The 9,194-nt window shown below is 50.3% G+C and overlaps 1 pseudogene; it reads right to left on the bottom strand.

Annotated features, from left to right (window-relative positions):
- Nucleotides 1-4,093: 4,093 nt before the first annotated feature.
- LOC144612146 (protein FAM187B-like) lies at nucleotides 4,094-8,944 on the bottom strand (annotated as a pseudogene).
- Nucleotides 8,945-9,194: the final 250 nt, after the last annotated feature.

Raw genomic sequence — 9,194 nt, 5'->3', positions numbered from 1 at the left:
ATGGGGAAGTTCCTGTATGAGTATTTCTCCTCTGTATTTACTGAGGAGAAAGACAGGAGGACGGAGAAACTTGGGGCAGTCAATGAAAATGGCTTGAGAGCAGTCAGTGTTATGGCCGAAGAGGTGCTGAAGGTACTATCATGTATGAAGGTAGACAAATCTCGAGGGCTTGTTTAGATATATCCGAGGGCATTGTGGGAAACCAATGAGGAAGTTGCGGGGGCACTGGTTGAGATTTACGAGTCGTCTGTTTCCAAGAGAGGTGCTGGAAGACTGGAGGGTGGCAAGTGTTGTGCCTCTATTCAAGAAGGGGATGCCGGGGAAATGCTGGGAACTATAGAAAGGTGAGCTGAACATCTGCAGTTGGAAACGTATTTTTGAGTATTCTGAGGAATATGATAAACAGGCATTTAGATGGGCAAGGGCTGATTAGGGACAGGTTGCAGAGCAGAACAGTCCAACGGGATACATGGGAGTCACGGTGACTTGGTTGTATGGATTCAGAACCAGCTTATTCATAGCAGACAGAGGGTTGTGGCATAAGGGAGATATTCTGGCTGCGTTTCTGTGACCAGTGGAATTTTGCAAGAATCTATGCTGCTGGGACCTCATATATAATATAATATACTTATAATAATAATAATAATAATGCATTACATTTATATAGCGCTTTTCTAAACACTCAAAGACGCTTTACAAGGTTTACTATAACATAGAGAAGAAAATAAATAGACAAATAAGTAAACGAACAGAAAAGGAAAAAGGTGAGGTGACGGTCAGTGGTTGAAGGCAGTGCGGAACAGGTGAGACTTCAGTGATGTTTTGAATGTGGTGAGTGAGGAGGAGTCTCTGATGGTCTGGGGTAGTGAGTTCCAGAGTGTGGGAGCAGCGATGGAGAAATCCCTGTCCCCCCAGGATCTGAGTTTGGTCCGGATGGGGGGGGACAGGAGGTTAGCAGCAGCAGAGCGGAGGGTGCGGGTGGGAGTGTGTCTGTGGAGGAGGTCAGTCAGGTAGGATGGGGCCAGGTTATGGAGGGCTTTGTAGGTCATGAGGAGGATTTTGTACTGGATTCTCTGGGGGATGGGGAGCCACTGGAGCTTGTAAAGGACGGGGGTGATATGGTCACGGATCGGGGAGTGGGTGAGTAAACGGGCAGCGGAGTTTTGGATGTATTGGAGTTTATTGATGATTTTTGAGGGTGAACCATAGGAGGAGGCTGTTGCAGTAGTCCAGACGGGAGGTGATGAAGGCGTGGATGAGGGTTTCTGCAGCTGTGGAGGAGAGGGATGGACGGAGACGGGCGATGTTTTTGAGGTGGAAGAAGGCTGTCTTGGTGATGTGTTTGTCGAAGGAGAGGGTTTGATCAAAGATGATTCCAAGATTCCGGATGTGAGGGGAGGTGGATACTGGGAAACCATCAATATTGAGGGTGAAGTTGTGGGTGGATTTGGTGAGGGTTTTTGGTCCAATGATGTCGATTTCAGATTTGTTGCAGTTGAGTTTGAGGAAATTGGATTGAAGCCAAGATTTTATTTCAGTGATGCAGTTTGTCAGGGTAGAGTGTGTGGTGGTGGAGATTGACTTGGTGGAGATGAGGAGCTGGATATCATCGGCGAAGCAGTGGAACTTGAGACCATGACGGCGGATTAATTGACCAAGGGGGAACAGGTACAGGATGAAGAAGAGGGGGTCGAGAACTGAACCTTGGGGGACATCTTGGGGGAGGGGAGCGGTGGGGGATTTGCAGTTATTAATGGAGATGAACTGGTGCCTGTCGGAGAGGTATGATTTGATCCAGGACAGGGCTGTGCCGGTGATGTTAAAGGTGGTTTCAAGTCGGGTGAGGAGGATGGAGTGATTTATGGTGTCAAAGGCGGCGCTGAGGTCAAGTAGGATGAGAATGTTGAGGTTGCCAGCGTCAGAGGAGAGGAAAAGGTCGTTGGTGATTTTGAGGAGTGCAGTTTCAGTACTGTGGTTGGAGCGGAATCCGGATTGGAATGTTTCATACAGGTTATTGGTAGAGAGGTGATGTTTGAGTTGAGAAGCTACAGCACGTTCCAAAACTTTGGACAGAAAGGGTAGGTTGGAGATTGGTCTGAAGTTGTTTGGGGTGTCAGGGTTGAGTCCAGGTTTTTTCAGAATAGGGGTGACAGCAGCGATTTTGAGGGATGGTGGGACGATGCCAGTGGACAGGGAGGAGTTTATTGTTGCAGTGATAAGTGGAGAGAGAGAGCAGGAAGGCAGGCCTTGACAAAGCTGGAGGGGATGGGGTCCAGAGAGCAGGTGGCAGTTTTCATTCCTGTGAAGAGGTCAGAGAGGTCGGTGGTGGAGACTGGGGAGAACTGAGACAGGGGTTGACAGGATAAGGGGGAGCAGGTGGTTTGAGGGGGAGCAGGTGCATTGGTGGTTAAGGTGCTGTAGATGCTGTCTATTTTGCTTTGGAAGAATGAAAGGAAAGAGGTGCATTTGTCGACTGAATGACTGGGAGATGGTGTCCAGGGGGCTGAGGAGTTTGTTTATTGCAGAGAAGAGTGCTCTTGGGTTTCCGGAGCCAGAGTGAATTATTTGAGAATAATAGGTGAAGTGGGTGCGGGAGAGGGCATCTTTGTAGTGCTGCAGGTGGTCTTTGTAGGCTTGGGAATGAATTGTGAGACCTGTTTTGTTGCGGAGTCTTTCAAGTTGGCGGGCATGGGTTTTCATCATGCGGAGTTCGGGGGTAAACCAGGGAGCAGAGTGGGTGAAGGAAACTGTTTTGGTTTTTATAGGTGCAAGCTGGTCGAGGCAGGAGGAGAGAGTGTGGTTGTAGTAGTCAGTGAGGTCAGAGGGGCTGTGGAGGTCAACGAAGGGAGAGGCGGACATTTTTTCAGAGAGGGAGGATGAGAGCGAGGTAGGTGAAACAGAGTTCAGCTTTCGGAAGTTGATTTTGCGTTTTTGCCTTGGAGTTGGGGTGGGAATGTTGACGGACATGGTGATAGCTAAGTGATCGGAGAGGGTGGGGTCTGAGCCAGAGAGGTGATGTAGATTTAGTCCAGTGGAGCAGACAAGGTCCAGAATGTGCCCACGGTTATGGGTGGGAAAATTGACATGTTGAGTGAGGTTAAAGCAGTTGAGTATTTCAGTGAAGTCAGCGGTTATTGTGGAGTCGGTGGAGTCCATGTGGATGTTGAAATCACCGAGGAGGAGGATTGAGGGGGAGAGAGAACAGAACTGGGTCAGAAAGTCGGAAAAGTCAGAAAGGAATGATGGGTGTGGTTTGGGAGGGCGGTAGACGACTGCCATGACTAATTGTGTGTGACCAGAGAGTTTAAAAGCCAGGTGTTCAAATGAAGGAGCAGATGAGATGAAGATGAGGCTGATCTTGAAGTCCTGTCAGTGTATTACGGCAATCCCACCACCTCGGCCCTCCGAGCGTGGTTTATTGATGTAGGAGTATCCGTTGGGTGTAGTGAGGTTGAGTGAGAGGTAGTCCAGAGGTTGTTGCCAGGTTTCAGTCAGACAGAGGAAGTCCAGTTTATTGTCCAGGATGAAGTCATTCAGAATGTGGCTTTTATTGTTAAGGGACCGGGTGTTGAACAGAGTGAGCTTCATATTGCTTTGTATGGTGTGGATGGACTCGGGTGATTTTGCCAGGGCTTGCAGACAGGGGGCATGCTCGTGTGCGTTGTTGTGATGACGTCATCGACGAGTGGAAGTCCGCTCAGCTGACCAGAGTGCGGGGATGGAGTGACCGGTCTGGGAGTAAACAAACTTGCGACCGGAGCCTCTGTGGATGTATCCGGGTCGTCGTAGAAGTCCGTGGTTTTTGATGGCAGAGATGCATGGCGGAGTGGAGTGGTTGTTGAGTTGGAGCAGCCTCGCGGCGAAGTACCTCAGTGCCATGCCAGGCAGGAGCGAAGGAGCGCAGAGCCCGGAGAAGTTAGCCGGCAGCCGCGGGCTAGCTGACCAAAGCGTCAGGCACAACAGGCTGATCCAGAGCATGGCCTATGAGGAGGACCGAGGAAGCTGAGCAGCCTGAGGGTTAATAGGGAGCTGAGGACGTGCAGGCAGAGGAGGCAGCCGGGCAGCAGCTAGCGTTAGCAGCTAGCGTTAGCAGCTAGCGAGTATCCTGCAGCTCGATGACTGCAGCGGTGGCTAGCAGGGAGCTAGCTAGCTGTCCAGGTAACCCACAGGAGAGCAGTCCAAGCCAGCAAAGACAGGAGTGAGATGTCCAGGGGTGGGTTTGGAGGCAGCGGTGGAAGAGCTGGGCAGATGAAGCCGGGAGGATCTAGCAGAAGGATTAATCCAAGCAGAAGGATTAATCCAAACAGAGAAGATTAATCCAAAAACAGAAAGATTAATCCAAACAGAGAAGTGGTGAGAAGCGGCGAACAAACAACGCCAGCGTCCTCTCACGCCACTACTTTAATATATATATTAAAAACTTGGATGTGGATGGGTAGGAAGTCAGTGTTGTTGGTATGGGAGATTGTGCCTTACAAAATGTAATTGTTATTTCAAGAAGTAACCCAGAAGGTTGGTGATGCAAAACCATAGATGTTGTCTATATGGACTTCAGCAAGACTTTGCATTAGGTTTGGCTTGGTAGGCTACTCTGGAAGCTCAGGTCACATGAGAACCAGGGAGAATTAGCAATCTGGATACAGAATTAACTTCATGGAGGGAAGTGGCTTCATGGAAGGAAGGTGGTGGACGGGTGGTTTTCCAGATTGAAGGGCAATGACTAGTGGTGTGCCTCAGAGATTAGTGCTGGGCTCATTGTTGTTTGTGATTTGTATTTTGTGGTTAACTATATGGATTAAAATGCATAAGATTTGATTGATAAGTTTACATGTGACACTGAAGTATGTTATATTGTAGTTTGAAGACGAGTAACAAAAAATACAGCAAGCTCTTGATCAGCTGGACAAGTGGCCTGAGGAATGGTTCATGGGGTTTAATATAGAAAAGTGCGATGCATTGCATTTTGCCAAAGTCAAACCATGGCAGGGCCTTCACAGTGAATGGTGAGGCCCCGTGGAGGGTTATAGAGCAGAGGGATCGAGTACAGGTGCACAGTTCTCTGAAGATTGTGTCACAGGTAAAGAGGATGGTAAAGAATGCCTTTGGTACATTGACCTACACCAGTCAGTGGTATTTATTCACAAAATGCTGGAGTAACTCAGCAGGTCAGGCAGCATCTCAGGAGAGAAGGAATGGGTGACGTTTCGGGTCGAGACCCTTTTTCAGACTGACGTTCACCAGTCAGTGAATTGAGTTTCGAAGATGGGACACTGTTACAGTCGGTGAGGCCACTTTTGGGGTCCACTTTTCAATTTTAATCACCCTGCCCGAGGAAGGATGTCATTAATCTGGAAAGATGCAGAGAATATGTCTAAGGATGTTGCCAGGACTGGAAAGGTTGGGTTGGCGAGGACTTTATTCCTTGAAGCGGAGAAGGGAGGATCTCACAGAGCTGTACACAATTATGATAGGGTCTTTTTACCCAGAGTAGGGGAATAAAAAAAAACAGAGCCCATAGGTTAAAGTGAGAGAAGCAAGATTTGATCGAATCTGACAGACAGGTTTTTCATTCAGAGGGTGGATATATAGAACAAGCTGCTAAAAGAGGAAGTTGTGTCTGGTACTATAACAACATTTAAAAGGTACACGGATCGAAAAGCTTTAGAGGGATATGGGCCAAACATGTGCAAAAAGAATGAAGGAAGATGAGGCATCTTGACTGGCATAGGTGAGTTGAGCCCAAGAGCCTGTTTCCGTGCTGCATGACTCGGAATCGTTTGCCTTCAATGCGACCCACCAGAGTGCTAGTCCTGTCGCCACCAGTCCAGAACAGCTTCTAAATCAGTTTGTGTGCCAATGCATTTCAGCACAATTGATATTTGATGCAGTCTCGCAGCACTGACAGTGTACTCACTGTCCACCTGAGGTTCCTGTCCACCTCAGGAACTTTTTAAAGAGAGGTTCTACCAATCCCATTCCAAATTTGGAATATTAAATACTCCCCGCTGCATCTTTAATGCAATGTTTGGAATATACATCAGTTCTACCACAGCTCGGTCCCTCAGGTGGAGTATAGGTCTTCCAATGTAGCTGACTTTGTACGTAGCGAATTCAGTGTTGCCAATGCAGGTGTTTTTCACTGCAACCAGGCAAAACGCAACAATGGGCCTGGTAGCATCTCTCGAGGAAAGGAATCAAAAAGGAAATCTGAAGAAGGATCTTGACCCGAAGCATCACCTATTAAGGCAGAGTCGCGTTGCCAGGACACGGGCGTATGCACTGAAGTGCCTGGGCAGGTCAAACGGGGATCGTCGTGTACATTGAACAGCACCAACTCCAACAACAGCGAACGAGGCACCAGCCAGTCCAAAGCAGTCTCTCGACCCCACCACCACCAATCCCCGGCCGTCTCCACGGTGCCCCTCCTCTCCACCGCCCCTTCATCCTTCCCGCACGCCCGCAGGCAGATCTCGCCGTGGCAAGGCCTGTCCCAAGTGCTGTTTGTCAGGCCACAGGGCAAGGTTTCTCCTTCCTCCTGTTCCTCCTCTTCATCCTCTCCGCCTAACGTGGCATAACAGAAGCCCACCCTTTTCCATTTTCCCACTGCCCGCATCGGTCGCAGTCCTGCCAGAGTCCCAAGTGGAAGTGCAGCTGGATGATGCCTTGATCCCAGCATAGAGCCCGGGGAAAACCTCAGGCTTTTGTTCACCTGCGTAGACTAGCTCAACTCCCAGTGGGAGACGTGAATCTGTGATGAGTCCTGCACATCCACTCGGTAAGCGGCCAGGATTTGCAGATGTACAGACCCGGATCAGATGTCTGGGCCTGGGATTAAGTCAAGGAGCCGCCCTATAGGGTGGGGTGAATGCCCAGCTTACCTAGTGGGCCACGGTTGACTCTCACGCCTCGGGGTCCAGCGAAGGTGCAGGGTTCGACTTGAGCTTGGCTGAGGTCGAGATATTGCCAGTAAACTGTGCCTTCCTCTGCTTCGGACAAAGCCGGGCAGTGCATGTTGAGCGGGGTGTGAGACAGGAAAGCTTGGGAGCAGGTGGCCGAGCCTGAACAACGGGCCCCATCCTGCCTCAGGAAACGGGTCAACCACCAGACGGGCCAACAGGCCCAGTATCAGCAGCGGGGACGAGTCTGCACATCTTGCTTCTGTAATGTCGTCACAGCAACTGCAGGCAGGAGCAGGGCTGCTCGTCAACTCAGCAATGGGGCCTGTGACCTCAACAGTGGGGCTCCGTGACCTCAACATTGATGCCGTCACCTGTAAGGAAGAGAAAGCATCACATCATGGGAGGGGCAGTGTGGATGGTGCATTGTGCCACGGGTGGGAACGTGGGAAAGGCAGTGAGGAGGGAATGCTGCTCTGTGGGAGGGGCAGTGAGCAGGGAATGCTGATCTGTGCGAGGGGCAGTGAGGAGGGATCACCACAGTGTGTGGGAGGGGCGATGAGGAGGGAGCACCTTGCTGTCAGAGGGGTGCTGAGGACGAGTTTTCCTAACTTCCCTCTAATTTCACCCGAGCGTTTTCTACATTCTTTTTGGCTTTCTGCACCGTTGAGTTTTCAGTGTCTGACAGAAACTTTGCGTTCACTCACCCTCTGAACGCCGCGTCACTCATGAAGCCCCTCCTGTTTCTTCTCGGAAACATGTTTACTCTGACCCCACTGAACCTCCTCTCCTCTCTCCCAATGCTCTGAAGTGGATTCATTTTCAGCTCATAGTTTCTCCCGACATTTGCACAAGTTTCTCATATTGTCAAATACCTCGGCTCAATTCAGCACTTTTCATCCTATTTACCCAGAACGATGGCAAGTCTTACATTCACTCTTTTCCCCACAGATGTTCTCCCTTCCCCCTAGCTCATTTCCCATCCCTCCTAGCTCTCCTTAGACCCTTCTCTCACCCAGATCCTCATCTCTTCCCCCTTGTGCCCTGCTCACTAAGAACCTGCCCTATCGCACCTTCATAGCCTACTTCCTTCCCCTCTAACACCTTCCCGCACCTCAGTCCCTCCTCCTCACCATTCAGATTCTCCTCGCTTCCCCTCAGAACAAATCAACTCAGACGCTTGTCCCCTCAATCCCTCGCAACTTAGATTCTCCTCCCTATGGTCCCATACAACTCCCATCCTCCTCACAGCTCAGTCCCTCCTCACAGCTCATTCCCTCCTCACAACGCAGTCACTCCTCACAACGTAGTCCCTCCTCGCAGCTCAGTCCATCCTCAAAGCTCAGTCCCTCCTCACAGCACAGTCCCTCCTCACAACTCAGTCCCTCCTCACAACTCAGTCCCTCCTCCTCTCAGCCACTCACAACTCAGACCCTTCTCTCACTCATATCCTCATCTCCTTTTCCTTCGACGCTCCTCACTCAAAAACTGCCCTACACCCTCACTGCCCTCCTTCCTTCCCCTCACTCTTCCCTTCTTAACTTCTCTCAATCATTTCCAGAGAAGTATCAACTCAGAACGTCCTCCCACTTCTTAGTTCCTCATAGTTCAGATCATCCTCCCCTCAGTCCCTCGCAACCCAGCCCCTCTCCTCCTCGGTCCCTCACAACTCAGACCCTCCTTCCCTCATATCATATCATATCATATCATATCATATATATACAGCCGGAAACAGGCCTTTATCGGCCCTCCAAGTCCGTGCCGCCCAACGATCCCCGTACATTAACACTATCCAACACCCACTAGGGACAATTTTTAAAAATTTTTTTTTTACATTTACCCAGCCAATTAACCTACATACCTGTACGTCTTTGGAGTGTGGGAGGAAACCGAAGATCTCGGAGAAAACCCACGCAGGTCACGGGGAGAACATACAAACTCCTTACAGTGCAGCACCCGTAGTCAGGATCGAACCTGAGTCTCCGGCACTGCATTCCCTCGGTCCTTCTTCTTTTCGGATCCTCTTCTCCTTGGACGCTCCTCCCCATGGTCACTCACAAATCAGACCCAGTTCTTCTCAGTCCCTAACGTTTCAGTCCCTAACGTTTCAGACCCTCCAACTCCAAATCTCTCACAACTAAGACCCCTCCCCCCCTCTCAGTCCCTCACAACTCAGACCCTCCTCTCGCCCAGAACCTCTTCTCCTTTCCCTCAGGTCCTCCTCTCAAAGTCTGCCCCACAGCCCTCCTTTCTCCCCTTCAAAGCCTCATTCCTTCCCCTCTCGCCCCTCCTCCATTC

This window comes from Rhinoraja longicauda, chromosome 43 (assembly GCF_053455715.1).
Source record: "Rhinoraja longicauda isolate Sanriku21f chromosome 43, sRhiLon1.1, whole genome shotgun sequence".
Taxonomy (NCBI): domain Eukaryota; kingdom Metazoa; phylum Chordata; class Chondrichthyes; order Rajiformes; family Arhynchobatidae; genus Rhinoraja; species Rhinoraja longicauda.
The sequence above is the reverse complement of the archived record's forward strand: the minus strand, read 5'-3'. Positions and strand labels throughout refer to the sequence as shown.